At 38.6% G+C, this 27,494-nt stretch overlaps 1 protein-coding gene across 1 annotated transcript in view; it reads left to right on the top strand.

The window, feature by feature from the left end:
- The window catches only part of MACROD2 (mono-ADP ribosylhydrolase 2), a 1,977,737-nt gene that overhangs the window by 634,676 nt on the left and 1,315,567 nt on the right, over nucleotides 1-27,494 (top strand). The window lies entirely within an intron of this gene.

Genomic DNA, 27,494 nt, shown 5'->3' with positions numbered 1-27,494 from the left:
GCATTTGATTGACCTTGTTGCTTAGTCGTTTAGCCAACTGGGTGGCGTGATGTGGAGTAAAAATACTGAAAGAGAAGCTGGTTAAAGGCACAGATTTTTTTTTATCGCATAATCTTCTGGGGTTGGGGGGTGGAGGTAGAGGGTTTCATTGCACCATTAAGTCATGCATTGATCTGGAAATTGGGAAACCAATTAGTTGTTTATTCCATTCACCTGCTTTATATGATACCTCCTGGTGAATACATTTTTTGTAAAAGTGAAGCTGATTTTTTTTTGCTGTTTTAGTAGTGGAGAATATGTGACTAAAAAATTATGACACAATCTTTGGGCTCTGTATAGACAAGTTGTATAAAAATGAATTTCTCATGGATACGTGTGAGTGGAGAGATAGTGTGTTCTATTTTAAAGTCTGTTTACATTTGAAGATTTTTAGTAAACAGTAATAAAATGGTATTTTTCTTTGTAACATTATAATACTGCATTCTGTATACCTGATGGTGTGTTGCTAGTGAAAGTATATCCACTATATACTGTTTAATTTTTCCTTTAATGACTTCTCATTGTTCTTTCCTTGTAAGTGTTTTTACCTTGTGTGAAAGAGTCAAATCATGGGCCAAATGGCCCTCAGTCCTACTTGGAATATATATTTATGTCAAATAAAGTCCTTTGTGTGTAATGGTGTTTCGAGCACCTCTCCCTCTGACTCGAGGCGCTGAGTGTTAAAGGTGGTTTCCCTTTCCAGGGTTCTATAGCTCCATGTTTACCAAGATTGGTCATTCTTCCTGCTTACCACCATACTACCTCTGTGATATATAATAGTTGACAGATTCCACCCTGAGGACAGCAGATTATTGATGATTTTCAGATTTAAGGTATCTGTCCTTAAACCTAGTCTCCTATTGATTCACTGCTTTCTTTCTCATGAATTAAAGCACAAATCAAAAATTTTTCAACTCTGAAATTTCTGAAGACAGATAACCTCAGAATCATTAATTATGACCAAATAAAATGGTGGCTCTGCTGTATGGATTGACACCATGATGATTTTGTTTCATGCGCTTGCTCCTGTTTGACATCCCTCTGTAGGAGCTTCCTTTGATCGTCATTCAGCTCAGTTCAGGGCTGTCGAAGACTTGTACACCACCAGGCACTGAGGTACAAAGATCAATCTATACCTGTGCTTGAGAAATTCCATGATTGGAATTCCTGGGCATCCTGGGGCAAGTGAATCTTTGTGGGACAAGGACTCTAGCCATGGAAAGTCAATCCACAGAACTCAGTACAGAATCTGTGTGAGCTGAGCTACTGAATCAGATGACACACATTCAAGTCACTGTGCACCAGCCCACAGGGCACATCTAGTAAACAAGTCATCCAGCAGGATAGAAATTCCCAGACTAGAACGGCAGTGCCACCTCAAGAAAGTCACAAACATGGAGTATTTGTGAATAGATCTTGGTATTTCTCTGTTTAATGAGATTAATGACTTATATTAAAAACATAAAGAAAAACAATGAAAGCAATAAGGAATGAGTAAAATCACTTACATTTTGCATACCACTTTGTAGTATGTCACAGTACTTTCACAAAGCCTTGTATTTTAAATTATATTTTCTAAACACTGTGTATGTTCATTTTCCCTTTTCCTATCCCTGAGAGATCTTTTTCTTTCTCATCAATTTGGTTCATCCATTTCAGACTCATTAACAATCCACAGATGTGCTTTTGTAGAGAGAGAATGAAAAGGGAGCTCATTACATACTGTTTGGGTCATTTTCCCCCTGCATATTTAATAATTCCATGACAGTTTGACAGCAGAATCTAGTTCCTATTTGTCCTCTGTGACAGCGGTTTTATCATTTAAGGTACTAAAGCCAGCCATCCAGTCACCAGTGATAATATCTTCGCGCATCAGCAATTTGTTTGGAAAATGCTGTTGTCTGGGTTACAGACAAACTTGGTAATTTTGGACTGGTCTTTGCTTCTTTCATGCTTGCTAAATTAATTTATTCATAAATGCTTGTATTTGAATTACTTATACTTAGAGTCTGTATTCTGTGATTCATCATGATCAGTGGAATGATAAGACTCAAAGATTTAGTGTTTCTTCACTGCTTGGATATTTTGAATGATGTCTTTTGATGTGGAATAGCCGATCATTCTTTTCAGAAGTAATCTTAAGAGTGGAAAGAATATTGGCCAATATTTCACTGAAGCCTATTGGTAAAGGAATGACTTAGAAAGTGGACTAAGGACTGTTTATACAATTTGATCTTTTGGTATGTCCTCTTTTACAATAGTAGATTTTTTTGGATTCATAATAAAATTTAGATTTCTATAGATTTCTAGAAGCTTGTCAACCTGTTGGATGTTTCTATTCATGCTCTCATCATTCTACCAGAGGGTCAGCTTCATGTGGGTGAGGCTTGTCTGTCTCAGTCATGATCCTAACGTCAATATCTAGCATATGTGCTGAATTAATGAATGAGTGATCAAATGAATTGTTTCAGACATTTTCACCTGGCAAATAGATTTTTGCCTGTTGCTTCTACTTCTAATTCTTTCCCTCCTTCACTCCACTCTGCCCAGTCCTGTAGATTAATATCCTTAAATCCAGAGTCCCTGTAATTGTCCACAAGGCTCTAGACGTGTGACTCTCTTGACCTCCTCCTGTCCTCTCCCTCACTCACACGGGCTGCTTCGCTGGATCTTTAATGCCTTTGCGTTAGCATTCCCTCTGCCTGGAATTCTAGTCTTCCAGACACCTGCGTGGTTTGCTCCCTCACCTACTGTTCTTCAAATCCTTGCTCAGATGTCCCCTCAGGTGTCATCCTAACCAATCTTTTTAAATTGCTTCTCTGCTTTATTTATAATTGCTTATCTATAGCATTTAACATTCAAATACACAGTATCATTTACTTATTTATTTTGTTTCTTGTCTGTCTCCCCATACCAGAATGAGGGCAGAGCTTTCTTTCTGCATCTTTTTCATTTCCTGTTGTAAAAAATACTTAGAAAAATGTATGACTTAGAAAAATGCTTGACACATAACAGGGGTTCAAAAAATATTTGTCGAATGAATTAATAAAATCTAACTCTACTCCTCTCCAAATCCTTCAGTGGGTTTTTCCTCAAACACAGACTTGTTAACCTGATTATCTTTAGCCTTCCATGATTTACTGTTCTGTCTTGAGCTACTTACAACCTTTTATATGATCTGAATTGCTCAGAATGGCATGTCTGTACATGGGCTCTGTATTGGGGGCTTTCTAGAAAATTCTGTCTTTCTTCCTTTCTACTTCCAGACTCAGCTCAAATATCACTTCTGCCATAAAACAACTCAACTAAAAGTGCCTTCTTTTGCCTCAAAATCCAGAAAACTGCATGTTAATGTGCTGAGGGCCCTTTTTACTTGCTACATTTTATTGTTATATATGCAAACTTTCCACCTTTCTAGAAGTCCCTTGTTTATAATGTATACTAGAGAATGAATATCTGTCAAATGAATTAGTTGTTAAAGGTGGAGATTGGTTGATAATTGCTGGCAGGGGGGGATGTAAAAAACATATATTAATATTTCTAAGAAATTATGAAATCAGTGATAGATATCCATTGTGTTTTTTATTTTTTAACTTTTATTTACTTTATTTTTTGGCTGCATTGGGTCTTCGTTGCTGAATGCAGGTTTTCTCTAGTTGTGGCGAGCGGGGGCTACTCTTTGTTGTGGTGCACAGGCTTCTCATTGCGGTGGCTTCTCTTGTTGCGGAGCATGGGCTCTAGGTGCCCGGGCTTCAGTAGTTGCAGCATGTGGGCTCAGTAGTTGTGGCTTGCGGGCTCTAGAGCACAGGCTCAGTAGTTGTGGCACACAGTCTTAGCTGCTCTGCGGCATGTGGGATCTTCCCCAACCAGGGCTCGAACCCCTGTCCCCTGCATTGGCAGGTGGATTCTTAACCACTGTGCCACCAGGGAAGTCTCCCACTGTGTTTATTAAATCATATTTTAACATACGTCTAATTCCAAAGTCTCTTGTCTAAGAAATTTACTCTTTTTTTAAATTGAAATATGGTTGATTTACAGTGTTGCCTTAGTTTCAGGTATATATATTCTTTTTCAGATTATTTTCCATTATAGGGTATTACAAGGTATTGAATATAGTTCCCTGTGCTATACGGTAGGTCCTTGTCGTGTATTTTATATACAGTAGTGTGTATCTGTTAATCCCAAACTCCTAGTTTATTACTGCCCCCCAGCCCACTGCCCTTTCCCCTTTGGTAACCGTAAGTTTATTTTCTATGTCTCTGAGTCTATTTCTGTTTTGCAGATAAGTTCATTTGTATCATTTTAAGAAATTTACTCTTAATGGACCTTCTCCTAAAAGTGAACAAATAAAAATAAAGAAGCCATATCAACTTTACTTAATGATTTTCAGCATAGCTCACATGTCTATTCTATTTCTCGAGAATGCTCTACTTTTAGGCTTTAGGGCTGAATAATCATCAAAGATAAGTGGAAAATATGTTAAATTTGTGTATATAAAATGGTGGAACCTGTTTCTTTTATTCCTTCTATTTAATCTTTGTCAGGCATCAAAGTGTAATATTAGCATCCAACTTACAGTTTTTTATTAATCATTTGAAAGGAAACTCTAAGGTGAGAGACCGTAGCATAACATGTTTGAATATCATAGAGTGGTGGGAATCAGAATCCTTATTTTATTCCCAGGTGCAATAATAATCAGATGATAGTAGCTTAAAAGGTACTGTTGATAATAATTAGTACTTCTCTTGTGCCCTTCATCAAGAAATCGTAGTACTTTGAAACATTAGCTCATTAGTCCTTTTGAAATTTCTGGGAGAACTGACATGGCAATATTTTCTTCCAACACAGAGAAATTCAGGTACAGAGAGGTTAAACCTGTTGCTCGCAATAAGAAACTAAGTCTGTATTAGAGACACGGCAGTGACCAAGTAAGTTTTCCTGAGATAGGGAGAGTCCGTGACAAGTGTTGGCCAGGCCTGCTGCCTGTTTTTGTAAATAAAAATTTATCAGAATGCAGCTGGGCCCATTTGTTTACATATTGTCTATGGCTACTTTGATGTGACAGAATTGAATGGTTACAACCAGGATTGTATGGCCACAAGCCTGAAACATTACTGTCTGGCCCTTTGCTGAAAATGTTTGCCAACAACTGGTCTATGACAATCCTTTTTATAAAGGAGGAAGCTGAGATTTATAGAGGTTAAATATTTATTGACTTTTAATGAATGTATGTGACTTACTCAGATCACTATTGACAAAAGTGAGATTAAAATACCTGCCATCTCTTTCTTGGGACAGTCCTTGCTTCTTTTGCCTCAGCAGAACATCACTTTGGGAGGATGATCTGAAGCCTTTTAAATCTTTCAAATTATAAGACCACCTTGGGGAAAAAAATGCCCGGGAAAAAATGGTCATTTTTCTCAACAGGGTCAGAATTGGAAAATGAATAAGTCAAGTCCCTGAAGGGAGAGTTAATTCAAACCACCAGAGTATTAGGCAATACATCTTATTCCTTGCTTCCTCCAGTGGTGTTAGTCAGTGTACTGAAAGGGAGCCTGTAGTCCTGAGGAGATTCAGTTTCTAGAGTAGGTAACTCATAAGATGGCTTTGCATTAGTTCTCAGCAAAACACTGCAAAACATGACCTGATTTCAGCCACCATGGCTCCCCCAGCAGGTGTCTGATTGTGAAGGCAGTGGAGCGGGCATGCTGCTAAGAGTGTGACTGCCAATCTCTGATGGAAACCTGAGGGCCCTCATGAGCCCCTTCCAAAATTAAATGACTTACATTCCATCAAGAGAAAAATGGCTTTTGAAGAACATAAAAACACCTTCCTTCTTGAAGAGAGAGATGAGAGTTTTCCTCCTAAAATCAACTCTGATTGGCTCATTTCCCTTAAGTGCTTTAGGAATTTAATTTCTGTCTGAATCTATTTGTTTATAGTCACCACCCCTTTCATTTATATTAAGGGGTTTTGTATAGTTTATCTCCTCAGTGATCCTCATGATGAGTGTGGAAAGTGAGAAGGACAGAAGGTTCTCATAATGGGCCACCTGGGGAAGCAGCAGGAACATCTCCTGGGAATTGGTTAGAGATGTAGACTCTGGTGCCCCACCCCAGACCTACTGAATCAGAAACTCTGTGGTTGAACAAGCTCTCATATGTTTCAGTGTGAGAACCATGACCTAGACAGTGGTGTAATTCAGGGCAGAACCCTTGTCTTTTGATTCCTCGCCCAGCGCATAGCACAGGCATCCTTTTGGGTCACAGATTAGGGCTTTCTTTGAAGAGACTTCTGACATGCTCTGCTTTTCCTTTGTGGCATTTACACACTTAGTGATGGTATCTATATTTGTTTGTTTACTTGTTTATTGCTTGTCTTCTCAAACAGGATAACAGTTTAGGAGAGCAGAAGTCACATCAGTCTCATTCACCCCTAGAATCCTTAGGATCTAACATAATACCCAGTTCAGAGTTGGAGGCTTTCAGTACATGTTTACTAGAGGAATTAAAGAAAGGATTGTCTTTGTCATTGTCATAGTTGCACTGCCAGAAACCAACCAAGAGAACACTCCAGATAAGCCTACATGATTCCAGAAATCTGCAGAGCTAGGACTGCTGCCTCTTGTGGTAACATCTCTGTTACCCTGTCACTCAGCACGCTGCTTGCTCAAAGATTCTAGCACCGCAAGACAGCACAGGGGCACAATTGGCTTAATTTGTCCACATGGTACACATATAACCTACACTTAGATTATGTTCTTTCATTTTTTTTCATTTTGATTTGATTCATTCTGGTAACATAGATTCCATCCCCAAGTAGCTTTGTGATAAAATAACTAAAAATCCTAATAGTAAATAATGTCTTTTAAAAATGTCTGCATTTTGGAAGCAACTAGGTATTTACATTGTTGCATTACCGGCTGAGTGTAGAATAAATGCATGTACTTGGCTTGCACTATTTGACATCTTAGCAGGCCTTCAGAGGACACTGTCTATACCTTCTTTTTCCTATGAGATCAATAGGAAATAACAGTGTAAATCAATTCTGAGAAATAATGTAAATGGACTCTCCAAGGCAATTCCCGCTATGAAATAAGTAGTTAGCATTGACGCTGGCATTAACCGCAGGGGGAGTAATCAGCCTTTGGATGTGCTTAATCAGAGTTATCAGCTAAGATTAAAAAGGAGCTACTGTTGCACAGGATTTAAAAAATGAACATTTGAAGGTGTTCTCATAAATTAAAGCCATCAGAATTGCTTTGAGTAATTTAGGATGCTTTGAGGTCAGGCACAAGCAAACAGGAAAGGCTAATCTCAGAGCCATGGTAGTTAATGTGCAGGAACAGCAGAATACATTTATTGAAATAAGCAGCAGATACTGAGCTAAATGAAGATTTTCCTCCAGTGCTAAAATGTTCCTTGAGTTATTACTAACATATATGATTCAAATAAAAAGTGGGTAGACTTATTAACTATCCTTGCAATTAATCACTAATCCCAAAGATTAAGTATTAGACCACTTCATGGCTTGATTAGAGGTGTTTCCAGTTGAAAATATTGATGGGACCAAGCTCTGCACTATGGAATAAAAGATTGATTCTAGGTCAAGTACACTAATTGTCAAGGTAGAAGGTCCGAGGAGAAGTCTTGAATCCAGGATATTCTAATTGTTTGGTCAAGCCCTCTGAGCCTGGGTTTCCTCACCCATGATTAGCTGGGGGTGGGCATATCTACCTTAGGCAAGTTTGTTAAAGAGTAGACACAGAACCACTTTTTAATAGTGTAAGACATAGAGCTGTAAGATTCTATTATTACTTGTAAAATACTCCCCATACCTCATTAACTTATTCAATCTATGTTTATTGACGCTTTCTCTGGGCTTGAGTGCTCTTCTAGAGTGTAGAAAACGACAGTGAAGAAGATAGCCAAGGTCCTGTCCTCTTCGATCTTAGGTCCCAGCAGAGAAAGGCAGAAAATAAAGACATGCATGTAAAAGCAAAGCCTCTCAGATGATGGTAAGGGCTATGAGGAAAATAAACAGTTCTGAGAGAATGGATCGTGGAGTGAGGGGACTACTTTTCCATGGTGGTCAGGGAGGGCCTCCCCGGGGATGTGATGCCTGAGCTGAGAGCCATGTAGCTATCCGGAGAGAAAGTCATTGCTGGCATAGGGAAAGCATTTTACCACTGGGTTAAGAAAAATCACCTTGCCTGACCTGTAAAACAAGATAGTCCATGAATTTTTCTTTCTTTCTTTTTTTTAACATCTTTATTGGAGTATAATTGCTTTACAATGGTGTGTTTGTTTCTGCTGTATAACAAAGTGAATCAGTTATACATATACATATATCCCTATATCTCTTCCCTCTTGTGGTCTGTCTCCCTCCCTCCCTCCCTATCCCACCCCTCTAGGTGGTCACAAAGCACTGAGCTGATCTCCCTGTGCTATGCGGCTGCTTCCCACTAGCTATTTTACATTTGGTAGTGTATATAAGTCCATGCCACTCTCTCATCTCATCCCAGCTTACCCTTCCCCCTCCTCGTGTCAAGTTCATTTTCTACATCTGCGTCTTTATTCCTATCCTGACCCTAGGTTCTTCAGACCTTTTCTTTTTAGATTTCATATATATGTGTTAGCATATATGGTATTTGTTTTTCTCTTTCTGAAAACTCTAGGGGAAAACCCATCCTTTCCTCTTCCAGCTTCCGGTTATTGCAACATAACCCCAGTCTTTGTCTCTGTCTTCACATGGCCATCTTTCCTGTGTCTCTGTGTTTGTTCTCCTTTTCTTCTGAGGACATTTATCATTGGATTTAGGGTCCACCCTAATCCAGGATAGTCTCAAGGGCTTGAGATCCCTAAATTGGTTGTCTCTGCAAGGACTCAAATAATTTCACATTCACAGGTTCCAGGGCTCAGAATGTGAATGTATCTTTTGGGGATCACCATTCAACCCACTATACACTCTCTGAGTGAAATCAACACCCATGTCATGAGTCGGCCTTGAGAAGAGGAAAACGACCTACCATATTGTGAGGGAGCTCAGACAGCCTCTGAAGAGGCCATCACAGCAAGGAACTGAGGCCTGCCTGTGTGAGTGTACTTGGAGGTGGATCTTCTGAGGTCTCTCAACAGCCATGGAAGTGAGCTTGAGAGTGTACCCTCTGGCCCCATTAAAGCTTTCAGCTGTCTCTCTGGCTGGTAGCTTGATTGCATCATCATGAAAGACCCTGAACCAGAACCACCCAGTTAAGCCACTCTCGAATTCCTGACCTAGAGAAACTGAGATAATAAGTGTTCACTATTTTAAGTTTGGGGTATTTGTAACACAGAAATAGGTAACTAATACAACAGCTATGGCCATGAACTATATGAAGCAGGGTGAGGAGACCAGCGGCAGAGTGGTTGGTGTCTATCACATTTTCTCAGCACATGAACTGCCAGGCTGAGGGATAGGCCTAAATGCAAGATGAAAGCAAAATAGAATTTGGGGTAATGTTATACTTGATCAGTGATCTTAAAATCAAGAAATACAATCATACCCCTTCACAATACCTGTTATAGACAGCAAACTAGATTGGAAAAATGTTTATGAATGGAAATTTCTGTCCTTTTCATAGTAATAAAGAAGATTAGGGTCAAAGAGAGTGTAAAGTCCAGCTTAGTAAAGAAGCATTGGGGGGAAAAACATACAATTTGGTATTAATATTTACCTGATATTCCTTAAGTGTTGTTTAGTCTTTGCACTTGCTGCTCCTGTGTTTTTTACTGATAGAAATTGCCATTTTTAAAAACATATTTATTAGAGTATAATTGCTTTACAATGGTGCATCAGTTTCTGCTTTATAACAAAGTGAATCAGTTATACATATACATATGTCTCCATATCTCTTCCCTCTTGCGTCTCCCTCCCACCCTCCCTATCCCACCCCTCTAGGTGGTCACAAAGCACGGAGCTGATCTCCCTGTGCTATGCGGCTGCTTCCCACTAGCTATCTATTTTACATTCAGTAGTGTATATATGTCCATGCCATTCTCTCACTTTGTCCCAGCTTACCCTTGCCCCTTGCCCCTCCCCGTATCCTCAAGTCCATTGTCTAGTAGGTCTGCATCTTTATTCTGGTCTTGCCCCTAGGTTCTTCTGACCATTTTCCTTTTTTTTTTTTTTTTTTTTTTTTTTTTAGATTCCATATATATGTGTTAGCATACAGTATTTGTTTTTCACTTTCTGACTTACTTCACTCTGTGTGACAGTCTCTAGATCCAGACACGTCTCAATAACTGACTCAATTTCGTTCCTTTTTATGGCTGAGTAATATCCCATTGTATATATGTACCACATCTTCTTTATCCATTCATCTGTCAATGGGCATTTAGATTGCTTCCATGACCTGGCTATTGTAAATAGTGCTGCAATGAACATTGGGGTAATGGGTCTTTTTGAATTATAGTTTTCTCTGGGTATGTGCGCAGTAGTGGGATTGCTGGATCATATGGTAATTCTATTTTTAGTTTTTTAAGGAACCTCCATACTATTCTCCATAGTGGTTTTATCAATTTACATTCCCACCAAGAGTGCAAGAGGGTTCCCTTTTCTCCACACCCTCTCCAGCATTTGTTGTTTATAGATTTTCTGATGATGCCCATTCTAACTGGTGTGACGTGATACCTCATTGTACTTTTGATTTGCATTTCTCTAATAATTAGTGATGTTGGGCAGCTTTTCATGTGCCTCTTGGCCATCTGTATGTCTTCTTTGGAGAAATGTCTATTTAGGTCTTCTGTCCACTTTTGGATTGGGTTGTTTGTTTCTTTAATATTGAGCTGCATGAGCTGTTTATATATTTTGGAGATTAATCATTTGTCAGTTGCTTTGCTTGCGAATATTTTCTTCCATTCTGAGGGTTATCTTTTCATCTTGCTTATGGTTTCCTTTGCTGTGCAAAAGCTTTTTGGTTTCACTAGGTCCCATTTGCTTATTTTTGTTTTTATTTCCATTTCTCTAGGAGGTGGATCAAAAAGTATCTTGCTGTGATTTATGTCATGTAGTGCTCTGCCTATGTTTTCCTCTAAGAGTTTTAGAGTGTCCGGTCTTACATTTAGGTCTGGAATCCATTTTGAGTTTATTTTTGTGTATGGTGTTAGGGAGTGTTCTAATTTCATTCCTTTACATGTAGCTGTCCAGTTTTCCCAGCACCACTTATTGAACAGACTGTCTTTTCTCCATTGTATATCTTTGCCTCCTTTGTCATAGATTAGTTGACCATAGGTGCGTGGGTTTATCTCTGGGCTTTCTATCTTGTTCCATTGATCTTTGCTTCTGTTTTTGTGCCAGTACCATATTGTCTTGATTACTGTAGCTTTGTAGTATAGTCTGAAGTCAGGGAGTCTGATTCCTCCAGCTCCGTTTTTCTTTCCCTCAAGACTGCTTTGGCTATTTGGGGCCTTTTGTGTCTCCATACAAATTTTAGCATGATTGGTTCTAGTTCCATAAAAAATGATCTTGGTAATTAGATAGTGATTGCATTGAATCTGTAGGTTGCTTTGGGTACTATAGTTACTTTCACTATATTGATTCTTCCAATCCAAGAACATGGTATATCTCTCCATCTGTTGGTATCATCTTTAATTTCTTTCATCAGTGTCTTAGAGTTTTCTGCATACAGGTCTTTGGTCTCCCTAGGTAGGTTTATTCCTAGGTATTTTATTCTTTTTGTTGCAGTGGTAAATGGGAGTGTTTCCTTAATTTCTCTTTCAGATTTTTCATCATTAGTGTATAGGAATGCAAGACATTTCTGTGCATTAATTTTGTATCCTGCAACTTTACCAAATTCATTGATTAGCTCTAGTAGTTTTCTGGTGTCATTTTTAGGATTCTCTATGTATAGTATTGTGTCATCTGCAGGCAGTGACAGTTTTACTTCTTCTTTTCCAATTTGTATTTCTTTTATTTCTTTTTCTTCTCTGATTGCCATGGCTAGGGCTTCCATAACTATGTTGAATAATAGTGGTGAGAGTGAACATCCTTGTCTTGGTCCTGATCTTAGAGGAAATGCTTTCAGCTTTTCACCACTTAGAATGATGTTTGCTGTGGGTTTGTTGTATATGGCCTTTGTTATGTTGAGGTAGGTTCCCTCTATGCCCACTTTCTGGAGGGTTTTTATCATAAATGGGTGTTGAATTTTGTCAAAAGCTTTTTCTGCATCTATTGAGATGACCATATGGTTTTTATTCTTCAGTTTGTTAATATGGTGTATCACATTGATTGATTTGAATATACTGAAGAATCCTTGCCTCCCTGAGATAAATCCCACTTGATCATGGTGTATGATCCTTTTAATGTGTTTTTGGATTCTGTTTGCTAGTATTTTGTTGAGGATTTTTGCATCTATATTCATCAGTGATATTGGTCTGTAGTTTTCTTTTTTTGTAGTATCCTTGTCTGCTTTTGGTATCAGGGTGATGGTGGCCTCATAGAATGAGTTTGGGAATGTTCCTTCCTCTGCAATTTTTTGGAAGAGTTTGAGAAGCATGGGTTTTAGCTCTTCTCTAAATGTTTGATAGAATTCACCTGTGAGGCCATCTGGTCCTGTACTTTTGTTTGTTGGGAGATTTTTAATCACAGTTTCAATTTCATTACTTGTGATTGGTCTGTTCATATTTTCTATTTCTTCCTGGTTCAGTCTTCGAAAGTTATACCTTTCTAAGAACTTGTTGATTTCTTTCAGGTTGTCTGTTTTACTGGCATTGAGTTGCTTGTAGTAGTCTCTTAGGATGCTTTGTATTTCTGTGGCGTCTGTTGTAACTTCTCCTTTTTCATTTCTAATTTTATTGATTTGAGTCCTTTCCCTCTTTTTCTTGATGAGTCTGGCTAATGATTTATCAATTTTGTTTATCTTCTCAAAGAACCAGCGTTTAGTTTTATTGAGCTTTGTTATTGTTTTCTTTGTTTCTATTTCACTTATTTCTGCTCTGAACTTTATGATTTCTTTCCCTCTGCTAACTTTGGGTTTTGTTTGTTTTTCTTTCTCTAGTTCCTTTAGGTATAAGGTTAGATTATTTACTTCAGATTTTTCTTGTTTCTTGAGATAGGCTTGTATAGCTATAAACTTCCCTCTTAGAACTGCTTTTGCTGCATCTCATAGGTTTTGGATCGTCGTGTTTTCATTGTCATTTGTCTCTAGGTATTTTTTGATTTCCTCTTTGATTTCTTCAGTGATCTCTTGGTTATTTAGTAACGTATTGTTTAGCCTCCATGTGTTTGTGTTTCTTACGTTTTTTTTCCCCTGTAATTCATTTCTAATCTCATAGCATTTTGGTCAGAAACGATGGTTGATATGATTTCAATTTTATTAAATTTACTGAGGCTTGATTTGTGACCCATGATGTGATCTGTCCTGGAGGATGATCCGTGTGCACTTGAGAAGAAAGTGTAATCTGCTGTTTTTGGATGGAATGTCCTATAAATATCAATTAAATCTATCTGGTCTATTGTATCATTTAAAGCTTCTGTTTCGTTATTTATTTTCATTTTGGAAGATCTGTTCATTGGTGTAAGTGAGGTGTTAAAGTCCCCCACTATTATTGTGTTACTGTCGATTTCCTCTTTTATAGCTGTTAGCAGTTGCCTTATGTATTGAGGTGCTCCTATGTTGTGTGCATATATATTTATAATTATGTCTTCTTGGATTGATCCCTTGATCATTATGTAGTGTCATTCCTTGTCTCTTGTAACATTCTTTATTTTAAAGTCTATTTCATGTAATATGAGTAATGCTACTCCAGCTTTCTTTTGATTTCCATTGGCATGAAATATCTTTTTGCATCCCCTCACTTTCAGTCTGTATGTGTCCCTAGGTCTGAAGTGGATCTCTTGTAGACAGCATATATATGGGTCTTATTTTTGTGTCCATTCAGCAAGCCTGTGTCTTTTGATTGGAGCATTTAATCCATTCACATTTAAGGTAATTATCAATATGTATGTTCCTATTATCTTAATTTCTTATTTTCTTATTTTATTTTATTCTTATTTTATTTCTTAATTTCTTATTTTCTTAATTGTTTTGGTTTTGTTTTTGCAGGTCCTTTTCTTCTCTTGTGTTTCCCACTTAGAGAAGTTCCTTTAGCATTTGTTGTAGAGCTGGTTTGGTGGTGCTGAATTCTCTTAACTGTTGCTTGTCTCTAAAGCTTTTGATTTGTCCATCGAATCTGAATGAGATCCTTGCCTGGTAGAGTAATCTTGGTTGTAGGTTCTTCCCTTTCATCACTCTAAGTATATCATGCCACTCCCTTCTGGCTTTTAGAGTTTCTGCTGAGAAATCAGCTGTTAACCTTATGGGAGTTCCCTTGTATGTGATTCATCATTTTTCCCTTGTTGCTTTCAATATTTTTTCTTTGTCTTTCATTTTTGTCAGTTTGATTACTATGTGTCTCAGCGTGTTTCTCCTTGGGTTTATCCTGTATGGGACTCAGTGCGCTTCCTGGACTTGGGTGGCTATTTCCTTTCCCATGTTAGAGAAATTTTCAAATATAATCTCTTCAAATATTTTCTCTGGTCCTTTCTTTCTCTCTTCTCCTTCTCAGACTCCTATAATGCAAATGTTGTTACGTTTAATGTTGTCCCAGATGTCTCTTAGGCTGTCATCATTTCTTTTCATTCTTTTTTCTTTATTCTGTTCCACAGCAGTGAATTCTACCATTCTGTCTTTCAGGTCACTTCTCCGTTTTTCTGCCTCAGTTATTCTTCAATTGACTCCTTCTAGTGTAGTTTTCATTTCAGTTATTGTATTATTCATCTCTGTTTGTTCTTTAATTCCTCTAGGGTTTTGTTAAACATTTCTTGCATCTTCTCGCTCTTTGCCTCCATTCTCTTTCCGAGGTCCAGGATCATCTTCACTATCATTATTCTGAATTCTTTTTCTGGAAGGCTGCCTATCTCCACTTCATTTAGTTGTTTTTCTGGGGTTTTATCTTGTTCCTTCATCTGGTATATAGCCCTCTGCCTTTTCATCTTGTCTATCTTTCTGTGAATGTTGCTTTTGTTCCACAAGCTGCAGGATTGTAGTTCTTCTTGCTTCTGCTGTCTGCCCTCTGGTGGATGAGGCTATCTAAAAGGCTTGGTGGGAGGGACTGGTGGTGGGTAGAGCTGACTGTTGCTCTGGTGGGCAGAACTCAGTAAAACTTTAATCCACTTGACTGTTGATGGGTGGGGCTGGGTTCCCTCCCTGTTGGTTGTTTGGCCTGAGACAACCCAACACTGGAGTCTACCTGGGCTTTTTGGTGGGTCTAATGACAGACTCTGGGAGGGCTCATGCCAAGGAGTACTTCCCAGAACTTCTGCCAGTGTCTTTGTCCCCACAGTGAAACAGAGCCATCCCCCACCTCTGCAGGAGACCTTCCAACACTAGCAGGTAGGTCTGGTTCAGTCTCCCCCAGGGTCACGGCTCCTTCCCCTGGGTCCTGATGTGCACACTACTTTGTGTGTGCCCTCCATGAGTGGAGACTCTGTTTCTCCCAGTCCTGTCAAAGTTCTGCAATCAATTCCCACTAGGCTTGAAAGTCTGATCCTCTAGGAATTCCTCCTCCCATTGCCACACTCCCAGTTTGGGAAGTCTGACATGGGGCTCAGAACCTTCACCCCAGTGGGTGGACTTCTGTGGTATAAGCATTCTCCTGTCTGTGAGTCCCCCCCAGCAGTTATGGGATTTGATTTTACTGTGATTGCGCCCCTCCTACCATCTCATTGTGGCTTCACCTTTGTCTTTGGATGTGGGGTATCTTTTTTGGTGAGTTCCAGTGTCTTCCTGTCAATGATTTTCCAGCAGCTAGTTGTGATTCTGGTGTTCTCGCAAGAGGGAGTGAGAGCACGTCCTTCTACTCTGCCCGTGAATTCTTAACCCCAATTCTGCCACTTCTGATAACATTTCTGAACTCTTTTACTCACAGCTTTTCTGACACCAAATTTATGTGTGTGTGTGTGTGTGTGTGTGTGTGTGTTTTGTCACACAAATGCTCTAAGCATTTTGGTGCCAACTGTATGTCCTATGATTCAATTCAGTTCTGACACTGTGTACCTGGAGTTAGTGTCACATGCCACAAATTAAGGGCTCAGCCCCACAAGACTGCCCCCACTTCAAATGCCAGCCAAAAGTCCCAGCTTGTCACCAGTACTTCTCACGGACCAGCTATAATTTGAGGGTTCCTATGACCTTCCTCAGGTTTGAAAATTTGCTAGAATTACTCACAGAACTCAGGGAGACCGTTTACCTACTATTGCTGGTTTATTATAAAGGATACAACTCAGAAACACTCAAATGGAAGAAGTGTAGTGGGGGAGATACCAGAATGCATGGAGCTTCCACGCCCTCTCCGGGTACATCACCCTCCCAGCACCAATGTGGTCAACCTGGAAGCATTCCCAACCCCAAGGTGCAGGGGTTCATTATGTAGGCATGATTGATTAAGTCATTGGCCACTGGTGATTAACCCCTTCTCCAGCCCCTTTCCCCTCCAAGAAGGTCCAGTGGGTGAGGCTAGCCCTCTAATTACATGGTTCCTCTGGCAGCTAGCCTCCATCATGAGCCATCTGTGGGTCACCTCACTAGCATAAACTCGGGTTTGGTTAAATGCAGTTTGTTATGAATAACAAAAGATGTTCCTGTCACCTCTGTCACCTCCTGTCCCCTCTGTCACTCAGGAAATTCCAGAGGTTTTAGAAACTCTGTGTCAGGAACCTGGGGAAAAAAAAATATATATATATATATTTTTATATATTAAAAATATGTTATATATATCTTGCTGTATTACAATAATCAGTCTCACAACTTGAAATATATTTGTGCAGAAATATTCTTAAGCATGTATACTAATAATATGTATCCCCATACCTACAAGAAAACTAATTTCTTTCCCATAAGTATCTAGTTTCACCACAGAACTTTAAATCTAGAAGTTGGGGTTAACTTCTCCTCATATTAAAAGAAAATTATGGGTATTCTTTGAGAGATGATATTTAACCATGACTTTTTAGTGTGTCTAACATATACTCATGTATTGTAATTTGAGGAAAATTCATTTTTAGCATCTTATATTCATGTAAGGGTCATCTAGGACCCCTATTTTTAAGCCAGGTGCCACATAACATTAATTTACATGATATTATAAACTGAGTTTTATAGAATTATTTCAAAAATTTAAATAATAGATCTTTCAGATCATAATAGAATAGCATAAGGTAAAACAAAAGTTCCATTTGTGAAGCTAAATATCACTCAGCTATTCAATTATTCTTGCATGGAGATGTGTAAGCTTGTTCTTTTACAGTTAGACCATATGTGTCCATTTAGTTTTCTGTGATAGATGTGCCAGATAGCCAAAAGCTTTGCTTAGTACTTTGGGGGAAAGGGGGCCTTTGACATGTGCACTGATTTTACGCCATTCTAGTCACATGTTGTACAAAATCCATTTAAATAGGAGAACTAAATTGCTTACAGTAGTAAGCTACATTTCCCTCTGTGAATGCTGGTACATTTTGATGCATGCTGATCTGGGCTCTGACACAGTCATCATCTACATACCAAACATATGCATTTAGCCTTCAGAACAGATCCTGGCACTGCTGGAGCTGTGGGAGTGAGTTCGCTCGTCAAAGCAATCTTTCCTCTTCCTCTTTGGAGAAAGAACTTATCATTGGTGGCCTAGAGTCCATTGTCTCAAGCCTCAGAGTGGCCTTTCCAGTGAACAAAAAGAGATTCTGTAGCATGGTGAAGATTTGAGACCCTGACTCATCTTTCTTCCCTTCTATGAGAGAATGCTTGTGGTCATGAGGCCTGCAGTTTAAAAGATGAGCAGTAAATGTACTGAAACACCGATGTTTAAAAAAGGTACAAACTATCAGTAGAAAACAAATCACTAGTTTTACCTTTGCAATGGATGAAACAAAGTACACAAATGATGATTTCTTTACCCACAGAACACTCAGGTTTCTCTTCTGCCTTTTGTGTTTTTGTATGTCATTGGTATCTACGTATATTTTGTAGATACTTTCCACCTATGACTTTCTGATAATTCAAATATATGGCTTACATGATTATTCACCTTCCCTTACTTTCATTCTATCTTGACTAGCACAAATTGAAGGCCTTTTAGGGTCTTGTGTGTTCTCCATGTCAACTCCTAAACATCCATACTTCTAACAACTGCTGTTGAACTCCTTTGATGACTGTCCTTCAAGTTTGCCTCATAGGTGATGCCACGTGACTGAAAAGTCCTTTTGGTAATCCAGTGATTAAACCCTTCCAGCTGGGGCCCAAGGGGGATCTCTTGTGCTGAATTGTACTGCACAGTAAATGACATTATAGTAAGGTTTTAACTTATGAGTTAACTGAATGAATGGGAACTTTGCTGTTGCAATTCATTAGTATTCTGTGTGGTAAAGCAAGACTCGGTGCTGCCAATGGGAGCCAGTACAATCTTCTCTTCTTATAATTATCATATCAGTGTATTAAAGGTACTTTAACTAAAAGGAGAAATACCCTTGTAAAGAAAGTCTAAGTTGGCCTAAGGAAACAAGGTGATCACTTCTGTATGTCACTGAGCTCTGCCTGTGTGGCAGATCCTGTTCTAGATACTTCTGCAATATCACCTCATTTTTATCTTCAGAACAATGTTGTGTAGTAGGGTCTTCTATATCCCTGTTTTGTATATGAGGAAAATCGGGCACAGAGAGGTTAAATAACCTGCCTGAGATCTCATAGCATGTAAGAGTAGAGCAAGGATTCAAACCGAGGTTGTCCTTCTCCATGGCTCTGCACTTGAAAATGAGATTTTATCTCATCCTTAGGCATAAACATTTGCTTTATATATGAATTAATTTCATTGACATTGTTTCTCTTTGATTTCTTTCACCTTTTTGTGAAAGTTGATGGTGATATTTAGGAAGTTTCATTTTTTAACTTAAAAATGTTTAAACTCAGAAAAGTACTGAGAAAAGTAACAAAGACTCATGCATCACCAAGAGTCTTAAAAATATTAACATTTTGGCTCTTTACCTCTACTCTTTGTTTTTTAAATAAAAGAAAAGTAATTTCTGACAATGTTCTTCTCCTCAATCCTATTCCTTCCTTTTCTCCTTCCCATTCCTTGCCCAAGAGCAAAAACTCTTAAGAGCTGGATATAAAACTTTCTAGAATATGTTTTGATATTTCTTCCACATATATAGAAATACAGATTTCCCTGCTATCCCAAAATAGAGCATTCCTATGAAAACTTTCATAAACCAAAATGGTGTAAAGTGAAGAAGCAATTACCTTTTTTTTTGGTAAAAGTTTAAAATCATCTTCAGATTTATTCTTGTTAGTGAAAACAGGTACTAATGTAGGTCTTTGATAAAAGCAGAGCAACGTAAAGTGAACTTTCGAAAAGCGGGGGATAGCTACAGCTATAAACCATACACACTATGGTTTTGTATGTTTAAATGTATACATAAATCCTCACGTTGTATAGACCATACTGTTTCTTAGCCTTTTCACCTAACATTAGATTTCTGAAACCTCTCTGTAGTGCTTTACCTAGCTGTAATTCATTATCAGCTGCTGAATTTAACTCTATCTTCTAGATACACCATATTTTATGTGTTCATTCTCCAATCAGTGGGTGACTAGGTTGTTTTCAATATTCTATTATAAACAATACTGAAGCAAACATTTGTCAGTATATATGGCTTGACATATGTGTGCCTCCTGAGGTGAGCTTGCTGGTTGGGAGGGGCTGAGTGGTGAACTCCAGCGATGAGTGTAGAACAGCAACAAATGGGGAAGTGGGTGCTTCAGAACCACGCCTGAGAATTAAAGGAAAGAACCAGCAAGAACATTCACTGTGGTTGTGAGACTATTAGCAATACATTTGACTGCTAATAGATAATCTATGTCCAGGCTTTATGAAGTCCCTACAAACATATGTTAGGCTTACGTGAGGTTTAATAAAGAAAACGCTGACCTAAGAGGAGGGAGACCTGGATTTTCTCCCCAGCTGTGCTGTAACCTAGATTTGTGCCGTAAAACCATACATTAATGCACTCTGAATCTCATTTTCTCACCTGAAGTTGAGCGATTTTTTTGTAGTAGACTTCTTTTGCTTAAGACTTCTTCCAGCACCCATCTACCTGAGTTACAGCCAGGACAAGTACTCTTTAAAGTTAACATTGCACTTCCACTGCACACACACACTCAGGCTTGAACTGAATGATCCACAGGCCTCAGTCTCTATTTGCCCCTGGACTGCCACCCTGCTGCGCCTGAATGGAGTGCCCATTCCTAATCCAGAGCCTCAGGCGTTTGGTCTTATGGGCCCCTCAGCTAATTGTTCCCTTTCCCTAGTGCATAGAATACTCCTGCTCTCTTTACTCATGGGCAGGGCAACTCTGACCCTCGGATTTCTCAAGGGGCCTCAGCCTCCAGCCACCCCCAGTGGTTGCTGGCTTGATAACAGCACTATTTATTGTCCCTTTCCTGTCTCATTTCTCTGCCCCTGACCATTGTCATCTGAGCCCCTTGTCTTCTTTCTGGGTAAACCCAGACAAAGAAATTTCACTGATTCAAGTCCTGCCTTTCCTTCAACCTCCAGCCCAATTCCACAGGCTTCAAAGGTTCTTCCTGACCTGCTTGGGCTCATGATCATAGAGCGGACCTGGACCCTTATGGCGTTTGCCTTTTGAACCAATTAATGCAAGGCTGTGTGTGATTATTCAGGCTCTTACCTTTTGCATCCCTTCTCGCAGTCATAAGATGAACTGCCAAAAGTCAGGAGCTCTTTTGCATGTTGCTGTTGTTTTTATTTTCAGTGTACCTCAGTGCCTGGTAGGGAACTAATGCAGAATATATGCAAGTAGTAAGTTTTCATTGAGTGAATAATGTTGTCTTAATAGGTCCGTACCCCGCCAGGGCTGATTTGTGGATGTCAGCCATCTCTTCTCTCTTCTTGGATTTCTTTGCCTTTTAATTAACTTCCCATTAGCCTTGTGGCTCTTGGCGATCACAGTCACCTGTGGGCCTGACAGTCAGAAGGTTATAGACGAGGCCGTTCCTTTCGTTATAGGGGTGATAAAAAGAAATACTCTCGGTGGAAATAACTGGGAATAGAAATGTGTTGGGAAGTAGTAATTAAAATTTAAAAAAAATTTTATCTAATGCCTTTAATTCTAAATGTATCCGTAGCTTTGTTTTAAAGTTATTATCAGGGTTATATGAAGTTAATAATAAGCGACCAAACTCAAAACGTTAATGATTCTAAATGTTTTGCTTCAAATATTTTTACCACCTTTCCCCATGAGATGGAGTCCATATTTTCTCTCTCCCTCCCTCCCTCCATTTCCTCCCTCCCTTCTTTCTTTCCTTCATTTCTTTCTTTCCAGAGTCAGCCTGATTGAAATAAAAATTTTAAATTGACTCTTAAAAATTCTCTCTTTTATTGCCATTAAATACCTCATATGGTTAAAAAATTGGGAGAATTCAAATGAGTGAAACTGATAGCTTACTGTTTTGTTTAGCAAATGAGTGTTTACTTTCAACTTAATGCTTTGACTGCAGTCTTTACTTTCTTTGTGAAATCAGGGCCTCTCACCTCCGAAATCTTTAGTAGCTAAGAGTATTTACTTATTCCTTGAGTTTAAAAATTGAGGAAACATTTTTTCCCCCTCAAACAGTGTAACATTCTATTTATCATTTGTTTGAACCTGCTTAGTGAGTATTGGTTTTGTAAAATATATTTCAAAAAGCTTGTTTCTCAGATTCAGTTCTTTTCAAACTGTGCACAACCTGGTTGAGCAGAGACCTCTCCTTTTGCTTGCCTTTGTTCCTCCTGAATTGACTTTATCATTGTCCTTCCAGTGGTCTCTAAGGTTCATCACAGATTCTCTCTGCTTGCTGGCAGAAAGTAAGCAGCACAGAGACTGTGGGGGCACAATTGCTGAAAGGGTCCTCTTTCAAATCAGCCCTCATTCTAATTTTAACTTATTTGGTGCTGCTGTGGAAAAGCTGTTTGCCTCAAATAAGGTGAATAAATAAATGATATCTTGAGTATAGAGTTCATAAAATAGGCTGCAGAAATCTAGCAGCTAATATTTAGGCCCAAGGCACTAATTTTCTTCCTTTTCCTCTTTGATTTTTATCCTCCCTTTTCTCCGTAATGATCAGATGGATAGGGTTGGCAGGAGTGAAGGCATAGGATACAAGATATTATAAATTTATCTACGTGTCTCTGCTTGAAACGTGTGGCATTGTAGAATCAAGCACAGTTCCAGTCATCTCCTAAAAGACGGAGGTGCGAGCCGTGGGGAAGGCAGCTCCTTCCTGACCTTTGTGGAGTCCAGGGGTTTCAAGGAAGAGCACAGAGAGGACACCGAGCAGACCCTGGTCCAGGAGACCCAAAACGATGGCTCCAGTGATTTCACTGAGGTCTGCTGACTTAACTAAGTCATTCTGGTTCTAAATATGAAGCAATTTAAAGAGAGTTCTTAATTTTTTTTACACAGTTATTACATCTTTACATTTCCACAGACCAGTCTCAGTTTTCTTTCTGAAGGTATAAAGTCTGGGACTGTGTTTCTGTAAGGTAGAGAAGATGTATCACTTTGTCCTGCCTCCCTGGAAAACAGAAAACAATGCTGTCTTGAGTTTTAATTTTTATTGTAGCTTTCAACGCTGACCTTAGGAAATTACTGAGCTCTGAGTTTGTTTCCTCATCCATAAAATAAACAAAGTAGGATTGTTCTAAGGATTAAATGAGATAACATGTCCAACAGTTACCACAGTACCTGAAACTCAGTAAGTAAGTACTATCAATATTAGCTAGTAATAGCATTTCAATCATTTTCATGTTTATTATGCATTTATTCTTCCTGACAACCTTGTACTGTGTTGAATACTAGGGGTAGGCAAAGTTTTCTATAAAGGACCAGATAGTAAGTATATTTAGCTTGATGGACCATACAGTTTCTGTTGTAACTACTCAAATCTGCCATTATAGTATGAAAGAAGCCAAAGACAATGTGAATGAATGGGTGTGTCTGTGTTCCAATAAAACTTTATTTACAAAAACAGGTGGCAAGCAAAACAAAAAACCAAAAAAACAGGTGGCAAGCAAATGTGGCCTAGGGACTATAGTTTGATGACTCCTGACAACTCTCTATTTGCTATTATCTGTATTTTATAAATAAAAAGATGGAAGCAGATATTTAGGAGATGGCCTGTGAGCCAGCCCATTGCTAATTAGTTATATATATCACAGTAATACCTATCGTTATCTAACTTTTAGTTCAGGACTTTGTGCAGAACAGTTTATGATGGCCACTTCTCATCTAGTGATCATCCGCCTTGTCTGAGAAACAGACTTGTTTGCACTGTTGGCTGGCCCGTGGGGGTCCCATGGGCAGTTTGCTTTTACTTTGTATTAGGGCCACGACTTCAACTTTAAAAATCAAGGCCACTTCAGTGGCATGCAAATCCACCATTGACACCGACAAAGGCAGATGCCTGTGTCAATCTTTTCTTCTTTTTAAAATGTATTTATTTATTTTTGGCTGTGTTGGGTCTTCGTTGCTGCACGAGGGCTTTCTATAGTTGCAGCGAGCGGGTGCTACTCTTTGTTGCAGCACGCAGGCTTCTCATTGCAGTGGCTTCTCTTGTTGCGGAGCACAGGCTCTAAGTGTGCAGGCTCAGTAGTTGTGGCGCATGGGCTTAGTTGCTCCACGGCATGTGGGATCTTCCCGGACCAGGGCTCGAATCCATGTCCCCTGCATTGGCAGGCGGATTCTTAACCACTGTGTCACCAGGGACGTCCCCCTGCCTCAGTCTTAAGTGGGGGTTAGAAATGTAGCTCCTCAAGCAGTTTTAATACTTCCCTCTACTTGCGATAACACTAAAAATGTATTTTTGCCGTCAAAAATGTATTCCTGGGTTCTGCATCTTTAAGAGAAAAGGCTAATTTGGGGGATATGGATCAAAATATTGGAAAAGACAAAACCTGTAAAATACTTTTATGAAATAAGTTCTAACTTTAGAGTTATTTTGGTTCTAAAAGACATCCCTAGAGAGAAGCAGGAGGTCTGTGGCTTGAGCAAAGTCTCTTACACATGCTTCTAGGATTCACGTTCATACATGCTCTCATACACACTCACATTCCATTTTTCTCTCCCTCTTGCTCTGTCTCTATCTGTCTCTGTCTCTGTCTCTCTCTGTCTCTCTCTCTCATACACACAGACTCATAAATGAAGTAAAGAGAGTATTTACAAGCAGATATTGTACACCCAAACTCTCAGACTATACTTCATAGAGGTTGCCTCAGGCTACTGTTCTGATCCAGTTTATATGTATTTAGATTCAAATTTAATAGGCTTGGTACCAGATTTCTCAATCTACCACAAATTAGAAGCAACAAATAAGGAAAAGGATATTGCTAGTAAAGGGTGACTGGCTGCAGCTGGAGGTGACAGCTGATGTTTGGCTGCCAAAGGAAGTAGCCAAAAAAACAAAAAAACATACCATGATACCATGTTGAATCAGTTATTAGGAAAAGGTTAGCCTATATACATTGCACTCTGATTACTTAAACAGAAATAATGTAATATCTTTCAGGATTATGTTGCTGTAAAGTCATTCTAACAATTGGAAATTTTGACCTTTAATTTGTAGAATCCATTTTTCTGGAAGGTTCACTCAAGATGAACACCTGTTTTTCAGATGTTGGGTAGATGTGGAGTTTTCACATATTTATAAATACGTTATGGTCTAAAATTAATCTTTTAAAGTAAGAATATTAATTCATGTTTTCAAACATATTTCCTAATTGATCAGCTATATATATTTTTATTTATATATTTCTTTATGCCAAACACAGTTAGAAATAGTTCTTTACTCAATTGAGTGATATTGAATCTAATGAAAAAAACTTAATATAGGACAAATCTAGGGACAGCAGCAGTCAGAAGACAATTCACTCAATTTGATGAGGCAAATTCCCTTGAATACCTCTGAGAATGAGGAAGTAAAAAAGACCTTGAATGGCCAAACAAGAGGCTTCAGTTATATTTACTTGTCAAAAATGGACCCCACAATCAACAGGAAAACATAGCATGTGTTTAGGGCTGGTGATAAAGTCCTGCCCGTCTGAAGATGTGCTCCCATTTTATCTGCTCAGTCTTGGGCTGGTGACAGGCAATAAATATTCAATGAGCCCCTTTCACTGAATTTTCAAAATGTAAAGTTTCATGCTTTAAATAGCATTAAGAAAACAAAACCAACAAGCTAATGGTAAGGGTGCAGTAAATATTTGGCTCACAATTTCATCTTGTATGATGGGAAAATAAGATAAGCGTGTGGCTCATTGTCATATATGTGGAATTCCTAAAATAGTTATTGCTTCAGTAAATACTCATAGAAGAGTAGCTCGGGTTTCAGGTTTTTACATGTTATTGACTGACTCTCCCTTTGGGGAAAATTTACAAGCTAAGGTGTCTTTTAACATGATTCAGGAACACAAGCATACGGGGTTTGACCCTTGTTTCTACCTCTATGGGACATTTCCTCCTCCTTGCCATCTTGTGTTCCGTTGTTTTGTCCATACCATGCAACTTATTATAGTTTTATATTATTTAGGTTTCTTTTTTCTACCTTTGCCTGCTCACTCATTAGTTCTTACAAATAGTTTTAAATCTTTCTAAACAAATGCAATTGAGCTCAGTCTGTGCTTTTCCTAATTGATAATCCACTTTCTGCCTTCATATCTAGGTGTACAATCATTTCTAAACGTGAAGTCCTCATCTGCTCTCCTAAGGACTCATATTCTCATTGCTGGTCAGCTTCTGCCCTCTGTCTGAGTGGATTCCATACTAGCCTTTCCCAAATGGAGAGACTTTCATACCAAGCGTATTGGAGTTAAAACTGAGAGACAGCGTGCAATCCTTTTTTTTCCTAAATTATACCCAAGTTTAGTACCAGGTTGTAAATTCAAGCTGAGACTTCTTTGTACTCTAAGGATTGGGGGAGTTGCTCAGATTTCTCTGGAGTGGGTCACAAATTTTCTTTCTGGAGTTTTGTTCAGAATATATAGCCATTTTGATTTATTGGAGTCCTTTGCTAAACCATAATTACAACTTTCAGACAATCCTTTTGAAGTCAATTTCAGCTTTTTTATATTTAAGGAAAAGAGGAATAAATCATGTCTCCATCTGTATCCTGCAGTTCTTCAGGAATAATTTTCAGTGTTGTTGAAGAAGTTAGGAATACCCAAGTTAATCATTATATCATATAGGTTTTGCAAAAGCAGGATGTATAAATTATTAGTCATGTTTAAGAACTAAGTTTTCTTGAAGCATTGAAAGATGTTATTAATCCTAAAGACTAGGTGATAGTTTGTATATTGCCAAAGATTTTAAAAAACATAATTGGGATCCCTGTTACAAATGGGGTTCATATTCATCATGAGGTTTCTTCGTTTCCTTTTCAGAACTGACCTAGTGTGTCAGTGGACTAAATGGGGGCTATACGTTAGCTCTACCCCCTAGCAGCCCTTTGGCCCATTCCATAATTCTCCCAACTACTCTCTTCTCCCAAGTATTTCCACTTGACTTACAGAAACAGTTGCACTGTTCTTTTGCCCAAATCTCCAGCATTCCCCGGAGAGCTGTTCGAGCTTTCCATAGAGCACTTGCAATTTATCTCTGTAAGAGAATAGTTTTGAGTTTGGCACTTACTCTATTTTTCATTCTAATAGGAATTACTTTGGAGCTAGCTAAGCCACTGTTAGTCGGCTTCTTAAGTCCTGCCCAGACCACTTCCATCTGTAGAAAACACTTAGTTTTTCATGTCAGAAGTTTAATGAAACTAGAGAAGATAATTCTTTAAAGTAACAATAATAATGAAAGACTCTAATAGGTTCAGGGGAATTTCACATGTATCTTTTCAAAGTGGGGTAGATTTTGCTAAAACATTAAGGGTTTTATTTTTTTAATATACCCCCAGGTCAGAGTCACATAAGTTAGTCAAACATATATCTCTTCGGGTTGGAAATACACATTTATTTCATTCCTACACTTCTATATAGGGGAATTATTTTAATAAGGGAAAGTATTATATATGGCTGTATGCCAGTGATACATAAAAATTAGTATGTCTTATTAAAAATAAATTGAGAAGTGCAGCAGCCAGAGTGGACTGTGTGTCCTAGGATCTTCGTAACTAGCCACATAGCAGTGTTTGCTTGTTTTCATGTGACATTAAATAAATATTATACAAGTAAGAAGTGGCAAATAGATATTGACTATTGGAACTGTCTGGCATTCTTTCTGTTTTTTACATCACCTGATATACATTGAATGCACTGTATACCTCCATTTCTTAAGTGAATAGTCATTGTTGAGACATTTACAGAAGCTAATATCAAATGGAACCAATCTTGTTT

The sequence above is a fragment of the Kogia breviceps genome, chromosome 14, assembly GCF_026419965.1.
Source record: "Kogia breviceps isolate mKogBre1 chromosome 14, mKogBre1 haplotype 1, whole genome shotgun sequence".
NCBI lineage: Eukaryota > Metazoa > Chordata > Mammalia > Artiodactyla > Physeteridae > Kogia > Kogia breviceps.
Note: the sequence above shows the minus strand (reverse complement) of the source record. Positions and strands in the feature narration are given on the sequence as shown.